The following is a 12,129-nucleotide window of genomic DNA, read 5'->3' on the forward strand; positions in this document are numbered from 1 at the left end:
GTCATATTTAGTGGACCCGAGAAAAATCACTAGGTTTCCCCTGCTCGTCTGTCAGAGCCGTGATGATGGTGTGGTTGGTTTGGCTGCAGGAGAATGTTGAGTCGAATGGGGACGTCTGTGAGCGACTGCCAGAAGCAGACTTGGGTCCTTTTTTGAAGTAAATTATTGTTAATATTTGTTCTGGTACGGTAGGACAATCTGAAGCTGACTGTTAGCAGATATGTGGCATTTTATTGGCCAAAGTTGACTGCATTGAAAAAATAAAAGAATAAAAAAAATAAGCGGCATAAAGTGCTGCTCCAAATACAGATAACATTAAACACATGTAGCACAACATTAACAATAATGGCAGTGTAATTGCTCCATGACTGATACTCTAAAATAATGTATAATGTATCCATATAATAAATGACTAGTGTGTTGCTCTTAAAAATTCTGAATCAAAATCCAGAATATAATCTTATCAAAACCAGTTTACATATCCCTTAAGATTTAATTATAAGGGGGCTGATAAAGACCTCTCCTCGGACTCTGACAGATGCCTGTTGGCATCTCCTTCTACCTGGGGCCAGATGAAGATAACTCAACGTCGCTCAGTCAAACCAAAAGGATATAAACAGGGGATATTAAATAGTGCCAGTGCAAATAAAAGTACAATCAAATCTGCCACATAGAAGTCATTTAAATCAGCTTGATGAATGCTTCTCTGTTGCTGTGTAGAGGTGACTAGACCACACTGTTTTAATAATGTGTGGGATGTTTCATGTGTATCGTATTTGAGCATCCCTTAAATGACTAATCCCAGGTTTTTTTTGGATATATTTTTAACTAAAACAAAATGCAGTGACACACATATTGTCTGGGACACATTCAACTACAGAAGCTGTAGAAAATGAGGGATGGAAACAGTTAATGTCATAAATAAACTTAATTGTCGGTTCACCGGCCTAAATGACGTGGCAGTGTATCACTCCGAAAGCAAATCCCTGCAAGCCATAAAATGAGAATTAGGTTTTTCATAACTTATAATCGTGTTTCAAAGTTCAGTCTGCGGTATTCATTTAAATCGTTTAATAGAGAACGTGCACAGCTCCAGCTCCAGAGACTTGTAGGATGTGGCTGCGACATTGTGTACCCGCTGCGAAGAGAGAGCAGATTATATCCAAGTTGAGGTCTAAGGAACAGGCAGAAAACTTTGTGCCCAGTGTGCAGCTGGCTCCCAGTAATGCAGAAACACAACTGGAGAATGGAGTGAGGATTATGGAGCAAAGCGCTGCATGGTTACAGATGCCACGGTGCAGCCAGGGCAGCATTTCATTATTTGCCTCGCTGTTAGCCAGATGAGATCAGAGCTCGAGAATGCCGCAGATTATGGAAATTAAGACTGCTCGATGGTCAGGCAACTCCGCAAATGAGGGGCTTAATTTGGCTGCGGGAATGCAACAGCGATTCGTCAGGAACCGCAGACGGCGCTCTGGAGAGGAGCACGGCTTTCGTGGCGCATGTTTATGTCGGCGAAAACAGTTTAGGAAACTCGGCAGAACAAATTTGTTGGCCCTCGCTGTGGTATGAGAACGGGGTCTTCAACGATTGCAGATTCTCTCTCGCTCTCATACACCAGTAAAGAGGTCCTGTGCAGTACCTTGCCGAACACCGCTGAGGTTTAATTTGTTTGGCCTTCGGGCCAACAGCTTGCCAGGTTTGTACTTTATCTATTTCAAAGAAAACAGCGATTACTGGATTGGTTTTCTGGGAGGTCTGGCGGGAATGGCTCATATGCAGTTCATGAAGGTATCCGTGTCTGGGGCACTGCCACTGTCGGTTCTGCACACTCACAATGGGGTGTTTTATTGAGTAAAGGGATAAAATTGGAGAAAGTGTCCAAATCTCAATGTGCTACTTGACTTTTGGCCACTGAAAAACACCAGTCACCAAAATTAGTCAGTGTTCAGACCCATTTTTCTGACGTATTGGCAACGAAAAATCCCTTTTTTTATTTTCACATTTCTTCCAGTGCACATTATTTAAAACCTTCCTGAATTTTTCAGCAAAGTAAAAACAACAAAGACGGCTACAGCCCACTTAAAAAAGATCTTAATTAACCACAGCCTTTCTGTTTATTTTGGAAGACTGATAGTATTAGATGGTAAATTTGAGCTTACAGGTCAGTGTGACACGAGTGATCTCAAACTCTCACTCCTACTCACATCTCGATGAGATGTGCTTGTGCAAAGCTCCGGCATAAAAATGCAGTTTGATGCAAAATGATTATGCTGATCCAGATCAATCCTAAGCTTTATACTTTAACGACTTTAGTCAATTTAACTAACTTGTGTCACATCAACAACAAATAATATTCCTCGAGCTAATGGCTGAAACCTGGATAGAAAGTCGAGGGAATTTGTGGTGCGTATTTGTGGTGTGCCGCAGAACCCCCCCCCCCCCCCGTATAAACTGTCATCATCAATCATCCAGTGACAATCACCTTTATGTGTGAAATTACACGGGTGTTTTGAATCAGCCGTGCAGGAGCAAGCACATACTCAACCGTGAACCCGTTGGCCCGCTTCATGTGGAACATTTTGTTGTAATTATGCCACCCAGCTGTCAATTCTTCCACGGATTGATATGAGGAAGGAGGACAGATGTTTGTATTTGTGTGCGTGTGTGTATGTGGGTGGAGTTTATGGTAATGACCGACACAATGAATTGAAATCCGCTGCTTAGTTGGCCCTCAAACAAACTCCTTTCGCCATTAATCTTTCGTGGCTGCTTTTGTCGGAGCGGGCGGCCTTGTGTTTCGCACACTCGCCATCACGGCTTCATTAGCGATAGAAGACGGCGGTCACAGTTGCTCAGCGCCGCAGACGGGCCGCTGAATCAATCAGGCTAATGAAAAGCTGTGAGGGCGGGGTTGTCCCACAGCTGCTGCCGACTGCTCTCGCTCCGTGTCTGATCGTTGGCGCGCTGCCAGTGTTGTGTTAATGTGATAGTATGCAGCGTTCCCTCTCACTATGCAGAACAGGATAGTGTTCAGTTACACTCCCAAGGCTGTTTACATGAATCTAAGTGTTTTACAGTTGATTTTACACAGTTTCCTTCGGTACGAGCAACATTTTCACATTACAGCGAGTCATTTCATTTTATTTGAATAAAAATTACTTTGAAGAGGCTTTAAATAAAGAAAAAAAAAACTCTCTTCCATTTTTCTTATGCATCTATGCCGACGCCATCATTAGCTGGAGGTGTTATGTTTTGTCTTTTCGGGTTGTGGATCCAACATCTCAAGATTGAGACATCAAGATGCCTTGAGGGAATTTTGTTTGAAATCACTTAATTTGAGATTAGATGAACTGATTTAGAATTTGTGGTAAAAGGTCAAGGCCTCACGAAACACATTTTTACATTGTGAACGCGATATTTTGAGAACTCCTCCAGATCATACTATCACATTTGGTGCAGACGTTCACTAGAACTCAAGGGTGAACTGATAAGATATAGGGGGTCAAAGGTCACGGTGGCCTCGCAAAACATGTTTTGGGCCTTTTGAACATATCATCTCTGCCTTTTCTTCAGATTTCTTGAAATGGTTATTTTTTATTTTTAACCAAAAGATGAACCGATTTCATTTCAGTGATCAAAGGTCATGGTTTAATTATTTGAGTCTGGAAAATAAATGTATGTGGACTGAAACAACACTGGTTTGCGGAGGCATACAACCACAAGGCAGTAATTCTCATTCTCTCATCTCCTCAGTTATATTTAATTTGCACAATAACAGTTTTGAGTTTTTCTTGATCAAACCCGTGAGACCTAAAAATCCTGTGTATCGACAGCCTTTCCACGTAAGATTTAATGTGTGTAGTTTAATCTTGTTCCATGGACTGAATTGGCCACAAATTGAATATCATATTTAATATGATGCTGATCCACTTGTTTCTCTCTTTTTGCCGCTGATATTGTGATTATTAAAATTCTCTGTGGGAAAGTAATTGATGGATTTGCTCAGTTCTGTCTTCTAGGCCCACCGGGTCAGTAAACCAGAGGTGGAGAAGATGGATGAGTTCATGGAAACCAACTCCAGTCTCATCCCATGAAAACGTGATTCTGTCATTGACCGTCCACCTGCGCTTGCTTCAATTTCACACTCTTGCATAATGTTCCCCTCCTGTGCTACATGATGGAATCAGCCATAACAAAGGGCCAAGGCCATCCATCATGGGTGTGATGGAAGATTCAAACTGGGTGGATGTCCTAAAGCAGAGCTGATGTATCAGGGTTGAATCCAGGTCCAGGTCTCTCTGACATATTTTTTACTTTCACTCCATGGACAGAGAGCTTGGCCTGAGAATATCTGACCACAGGGGAATTCTGAAAATATGATGATTCAGGAACCAAATCCTTCCAACTGCTTTTCATTTCTTTCATTTCATTCTGATGGAATAGTGTTTGGGACATGCACATAGTTACAGCAGTAACAATACAGTACAGTAGCAGAAGATGGAAACCAATGAAGGACTTTCCGTATTTGCTGCAGCTTGTATATGATGTGACGTCCATCCCATCCATCCATGCATTGTTCCCTTTCTCAGGGACAACAATCATTTATATTTATATGTATATTTATATTTAAAGAGTTATACCAGCATGTTCAAATGTTTTAAATAATTATATTAGCAATCATAATAATAGTTATTACAGTGCTCCTTATCAGTCCAGTAGCCAATATATACACATTAGTAGAGAAGCAACACCCATTAACAACAAATTAATTAAAGCTAATAATGTGCCCTCTTATCTAAGTTTTGCAGAAGAAGTGGAAATCAAATATTTAGTTGGCAGTTTTTTGAACAGAATGTATCTTAACATAGCATTTGTTGTACTCATGTCTCTTAGAAGATGAGGTTTTCTATATATATAGTGTATTCAGGAAAAGCACTTTTCACTTTGTGGTCCTGCAGTACGGCATTGTCACAGCTTCATGCTGTTTGCCGAGCAGGCAGAGCTCTTCTGCGGGCCTCTTTGAAAACCCCCACATTAAACATAATAGCAGTGGTTACCTGAGCAGAAGAAACCACATGACGTCTGTTGCAGGGATTAATGTTGGTGGTGAAGCTATTTTTGCATTGAGACGTCTCACTGCTGGCTAATGGGATGAAGCAGCCTCTGAGTTTATAGCTCCATCTGTGAGACACGAGAAGCCGACACTGGGTCGTCTCCCGGACGAAGCCCTGTGCCCCTATACGTGGCCGGCAGGTGGACTAACCTGTCTACTTAGCAGAAAATATGCTCCTTGAAATTTTTGAAGGCTCGGACCGGTCAAGCGGGTCGGGTTGCAGTCGACTTGTGGTCAGCTCGGGAGTGAAAACGTGTGATTTATTGTGAGGGCACAGCCGGTGTGCGCATTACAGAATTTGGTCTGTGTTTGCGTTGCAGGCTGATACTTTGAGGTTGGGAGACAGTCGAGGCTGGTGACAACTCTGGTATGAAATGATAGATGATGACTTATTCAGATGAGTTATCCTGTCTCTTTTAAACCATGCGAGTGGACGTTAAAGTGCTCAACACCGTCACTCCTGTATACGCGGATCTGCTGCAACATTAAAGCCAGCCACGGCTTTTAAAGAGTTCCCTCTGAACCACAGTAATGTCAGTTTACCTTATTTTATAGTGTTGGTAATTTTCCATGGCTTCAATAAGTTTAAAAAACACTGTATTTTTGTCGTCCTTCTAACTGAAAAGGAAGTAGCAGTTAAAATCAGAGAGCAAATATAAATAGAATAACATGATTAAAGGAATAGGAACACACTGTCTCTATAGTTGGACAAGAAGATTGACTTAACTCTCATGTGAATGGTAAATGCACTATTATTTATATAGGTGTTGTCTGGAGTTATCGACCATTCAAAGTGCTTTACAGGGGAATTCGGGATTCGGTGTCTTGCCCACTTCGGAATGCAGATTTGAGGAGCCAGGGATCGAACCACAACCTTTTATGTTTAAAACTTTTTTTTTTTTGGGTAATCAATACAATTATACAATTACACATCACAAATCGAGTGGTTATAACCCCTACACACTGAAAGACCCACCCAACCCTATCCAGCTTACCCCATGCAGCAGAAGAACATACATCAATAGAGACTTTAGAATGTTTATATATATATACATACATACACACACAAACTACAACCTTTGAGGTAGTGGACCTTCTCTACTTCTTGCGTCACAGCCAATGCATTGCTGTGTATCAGGTTTGCCGCTGCAACCCCAGAAGGGATTCATTCACCTTACTTTAAAGGGAGAATTTTAAACCAGAAAATGTGCCAGAAAGCAAATAAATGAAGTACATTTATTAAATAAAGCTATATTACAGAGGACTTTAAAAGTCCTATATGTGGTAAATTGTCATTGCTGCTGTCGCCCCAGTGTCAGTTCTAATGACAGGCAATAACAGTTGGGTCTGAGAGTGGGTGTCTTGATGACTGCTTCCTATCAGTGGATGAACAGAAAAGCTAAAGGAAGATAAGAACAGAAAGACATAAACAGTCAGTACTTATTCATATCATTAACAAGTTTTGTGTTTCTGCATTTTGAGTCCTCTTCACAGTGTCCTGCAGACTGAAGTCCAACCTTGTGTGTCTGTTTGCGTGCGTATTCAGGAGGTCTCAACTTACGCAGCACCGATAACCGCTGTCACAAGAAATTGTATTGTTTTATTGTCATCTTAATGATCCTTGCAACACACCTTTAAGTTTGCTGTAACCTTTGAGATTTGTAAAAGTGGAATTTCCTGCAATGATTTATTTTCTTTGAAATAGATTATTTGATATTATTGTGTGGCACACATGATACATGCTACACATTCCAAACAGTAAAGCATTATATTACAAATTAAACCTTTTGAAATTGGACAATGGTACTTTGAGGTTTCATTTATAAAAATTTGACGTGGCAGGAGAGAAGCTTTTAGCTATCAATCGTGAACAGAGCTCCTCATAACAGACAAAAATTAAACATTTAATCAAAAGCTTATGAAGAACATGGAGTTTAAAGGATTTGATTTCTTTCACAAGCAAGAAAAGAGAACATAATACCAAAGTGATATTTCTGACAGTCCCTTGAGTAAGATATCTGGACATACTTGCATTTCAAAACAATGAATGAATTGAGGATCTCACCTGCTTCTACTCATTTGTTTCTTTGAAGAGCAGCAGGTCAAATTCATTCTCCATGGGAAATATGTGGCCTCCATGTTCTTGGCAGGTGTCAAGTGTCTCGCCATTATTGGTCCATTGACTGCTTTTGTCCTTCCTCATCCTCCTCATCTGCAGAATGCTACACACAAACGCAAAATTTGGAGGGTACCAGTCTTTAGAGCTCCTCTTATTCACGTTCTTATATCTTTGGAAATCCTCACTATGTCTGCCGGTGGACTGAACGCACAAGACGCTGTGATGTTCGGGCGAACTGGTCGATTCCACCGCCATGGCTTTTACCAAGCAGAAGTAATCCCCTCGCATCCGAGTGCATCGGCTCTTGTCTTGCGTCTGTTGTTTGAACAGGACAGTGCAGCCTGTCATATAGTGTCTGGAGCGGAGTGAAAAAAAAAGCGATGCTGCGAGCCAATTGCTCAGCGGTCAAAGTCTTTGTGTTTAATGAGAACGCTGACGCCACCAGCTCTTTTTATCCACTCCCTCAAGTTTTTAAGACGCCTGTCAGTCCTTTTATCACATCATCTTTCTGACGTCTGCGATCACCTTAGATCAGCTCATGCACACGTCAAAATATGGTCCTGCTACTATTATCGATGTAAGAATGTCATGAAAAAACGTATTTGTTTTCTTCCCCTTAAATGGCTCACAGCGTTTTGCAGATAAGTTGCAGCTTGAAGGACCAGAGGGCACTTTATGCACCAGTAAACGCTGACATCATAAATGTGTTGGGGACAATTACAGTTGTGACTTGGAGAGGAGAACTTATTCAGTTTCTGTCTTTTTTTACTGCAGACAAGGTAGAAAAAAGGCAAAGCTCCAAAGATGGTAAGGTTGGCATCTTTTAATTATCCTTCATTTGTCAAAAGGAAATGAAGGATAATTTTTTTTACCATTAAGCAAAACAACCCTTTGCTCTAGCCCTCGATAGAATCACCAGTAATCACTTACCCCCCAGTAGCTGTCACGTTTGACGCACACATTTATCAAGCAATAAACACATTTGCATCAGTGAAGCGGGCACACGCGTGTATTCCTTTTGAAGTTGATAAGAAAGGATCTGATATCGGAGTTGTGACAGGGGAGATAGCCTCATAACAAACCATTACTATACAGACACAATCAGGTGAAGGGGTGTTACCACTGCAAACAATAGGTTCATACGCAAACTGGGTGAAACCTACGTACATCTGTGATATAGATCATTGACCCCTTTGCTTGCATCAACTTTAGACTTTTAACTAGATCTGCTTTATGTTCTGCACCGGTATCGTTTTTCAAAATCAAATTCAACAGGTAAGCCTGCGTCAAGGAAGTTCTCATGCATCATCAGGAAGGGTGTCACGCATCATTAGAAGACATTAACACACGGGAGTAACAGAGCGGGATGTGATGACAGCGCCAGGAACATATTTCACCTATTAAAGGTAGATTTTCTTTTTTCCCCTCTTTCCCCTGAGGCTTCTCATTCCTTGTGGTGTTCAAGATGAGAAGTGTGGGAGCTGACGAGGGCAGAAATGGAGACAAGTTGAGCTCCTTGCCACTCTTCTACTCATGCTCACCGGACGGGCTGCTCTTGGGAGATAGAGATCAGTAAATCAAGCTGAGAGGAATCTGGCAGAGAGGGCGGGGATAAAGTGCATCTTCAAAGGCCGTCTGACGAAGAGCATAAAGATAGCTAAACAATCCATCAGGAATCAGATAATGTGATGAAAGTTGTATTTCAGTTTTATTTGGTTTCCCAGAGAGCTTAGCCATGAGGTTTGCAGGTTTGCAGGTTTCCTGTGCGAATGTATCCAGGGGTGTTTTTCTCCTTTGCTTTTCTTAAACTGAAGGATTCTCATTGCCTGAAGCGAGCCACGACCCCATCATGGCCTGAATGACTCTCACCTTCATCGGCCCCAAAATCCTGAAGTGACCTTTGGTCTGTTTTGAGCAAATATTAAACTAAGATTATCCTAATCCCATGGTTCCTTCATAGGAAGCGGAAAAATCCACCAGCAGATCAATGTGGGGGGGGCAGTGGCGGATGTATAAGAAGTCGTCGGATGAAAAAAGGGGCACCATTTGGAAGAGGATAAAAGACTCAAAGGAATAGAAGGAGAATGTTTCCTCCTTCAAAATGTGTTTGAGCGAAAACTCATATAAATCCCCCTGAAAGTGGATTAGCAAAAATATCTTTTCCTCTTAGGTTTCGTCCAGACAGGAGCAGCTCTGGAGAACGGGGTGTCCCTATCTAAACATTGGACAGAATCGTATAAATCAAAGGCAGCAGTTCCTGAAACATGAGTCTTATGTTTTTTCGCCCGGTGTGACACGATAAAAGTCGCTCGCTTTTCACAATTTCCACCCAAACAGTGGAAGCTGGCACCACGTTGTAGGAAAGCTTAATTATAATATCACGTTGGATGTTATTACTGTTGATTATGTGCCTTTGAGGACCCGACCTGCCCCCGAGTTCACTTCCTCTTCTTTTGCCTGGTGGAGAGGTGCTCTTTGAAATCGGACTCGTCTTGGAGGTTAATGAGTCACCGGCCTGGTTCCCTGCTTCACTTCCACCCTTGTCCTTTGTCAAACTGACACATCCAGGCTCCAGGATTTGGGCCTCTTGTGGGTAGTTTGTTAGATGCCTGACGAGTTATTTCTTCCAATCACAAGCACCCCAACAAACCTGGAGCGTGTGTTTTCTTAACCCCTGTCATTTTCATTTCGATTAATCTCACACTTTGCCTGAGTGAGAACATTGCATAAACTCTAACACACATTATATCCGACACAGGAGAAAGACTTCATGTAGAGTTAATGACTTTAATTCACGAGTGTCCAAATAACCAATTCTCTGTGTGTTGCATTGAACATATCTGCATACTTGGGTGTAGTATAAACTGTAATATTAATTATTATCTGTGAATGTTCATGCTCAAGCCTGTTTGAGTGTAAACCTAACCATTAAAGTTGATGGAATTTTATTTTAATAAAACACTACAGGTAATAATTTTGTGGGGTTTTCACCTTTAGTATTTAACAATATAACAGGACAAGAGCCTGTTGCATCTTGTTGAATAGTGAATGCTGTTTATGGTTGCAGAGTGTACATGCATTATTGTGCACCCATCTATACATGTGTATTTTATTATCTTAAGAATGCTCCTGTAAAATAATCGATAAATAATGCGCCACTGACTTCAAACGAGGGGCTTTAAGTGTGTCTGTCTGAGGATCACAAGTGTTTTTAACTTGTTGACTATATGTAACATAGGGCCCTTAATTTACCTGATGTAGTGACTCCATTGTATGACCTGTGATGTATGAAACAAATCCTGGGGCCTCTCTTCAATATCTTAGCTTAACAGGAATTTAATTTCCTCTAGGGGACCAGTGAAAATCGTAGGCCACATATTGTTGTATACATACATAGCAGTTAAACAATGTTCTCAGCATCCTCCACTGCCTTTATTTACATGATGGCATAACCCAGCACTGTGGCTCTCTTTGGAAATATCAAGTTCTCTGCCAGTTCCTAATGGTTAATTCCAGTATGGGTGTGCACTGTGCAGGATGCTTGGCACTGGCACCTAACAGAAAGCTTGTTTTCTTAGGTAAACATGTTTGATAGATCCCTCTTTTAAGACTCCAGCAAGTGGGAGTTTAGCTGTCATATACCATTAGCCTGTAGCTCAGTCCGGTTCCAGCATATCCCATGTCTTTAAGGAGGATGGACGAAGACTATGATATGACAAGGAAATGGTTGCCAGATTGGTCTGGTGTTAAGACACTAATAGTGTGTGAGAAAATCATTTTTGAGGAGAAAAAAATCTCTTGAGAATGACACAATCGGCTTGTTCATCTCAACCGGGCCTCCATTTAGCCTTGAGCAAGGACATCTGGTCACTCAAGTGGTTTTCAGTACATCCCTGCTGACACACAAACACACACACACTTAATGTTCGGGTTTGACATGTCTGCCTTAACCCTGGCTTGTGGTTTTGCAACATTTTCATTTTCAGCATCGGTGGCAGAGACGACTTCCTTCAGTGCACAATTGTCAGCAAAGATCTTTTGTTGTGTTCAGACATCCAGTCGCAGGCTGTATTTTGATAAAAAGTTCTCGTATCAATTATTTGGCTTTCCGTACTCCATGCATTCTGGTGTCTGGGGTATGCTGCAGTTTGGGGGTCTGAGAAACAGGCTGTACAAGATTTCCCAGTGTATTTCTCACAGGTATTGAAAATGATTTAATATTATTTAAATATTATGTCCTTAGAAACAGACAAACAAAACTGTTGCATTTGGCCCAACAGCTGCGACATCTGTAGATCCATGCCCAACAAAAGTGTTCCTGCACATCAGGATCTTTGTCATCCGAGGAGGCTTTGCCCACATTTTACTGCAGTGACTTATGTGTTGTTGCAGATCCCCCCACTGCATAAGTGACAGCAGCTAAGCAGTGCTGGGTGTAGGGCTTTAGACCCAATTTGATTTGTCCTCTTTAGGACTGCACTCCGTGGGCCTTTCCCACAGAAAGGTGGTGTCAGTTTTGCTGCAGTTGCTTAGTAGCACTTTTATTTTTCTATTATTTTGCCTCTCGACTGAAGATCTGCAGCCCCCCTATAATGTGAAGAACGTCAAGTACACTAAACCCACTTCCCTTGCTCTGCTTTGTGCTGCCTTGGCATGGGCCCAGGAGGCAGGCAGTTGACCTGGGTCATCACAGGGTGTTTATGACCCACAGAGAGCAGCTGAGGGCCCCTGCTCTGTGAATTTGTGCGTCCTCGAGAATGCGGGCCCTGCTGTGCTGCTAATGGGCCCTATCCAAGATGTCTCTCACCCCCTACCCATCTCCCAGAGGAGGTGGGCTACTACGTCTTTTGATATTACATTTCCCGTGCTGTGATTCCCTCCAGAGCCCTCGATG

General features: G+C 41.9%; 1 protein-coding gene across 3 annotated transcripts in view; it reads left to right on the plus strand.

Moving 5' to 3' along the window:
- LOC133949969 (ADAMTS-like protein 1) overlaps window positions 1-12,129 on the plus strand; it is a 91,387-nt gene that overhangs the window by 18,349 nt on the left and 60,909 nt on the right. The gene's annotated exons all lie outside the window — the stretch shown is intronic.

The sequence above is a fragment of the Platichthys flesus genome, chromosome 24 (assembly GCF_949316205.1).
Source record: "Platichthys flesus chromosome 24, fPlaFle2.1, whole genome shotgun sequence".
Lineage (NCBI taxonomy): Eukaryota > Metazoa > Chordata > Actinopteri > Pleuronectiformes > Pleuronectidae > Platichthys > Platichthys flesus.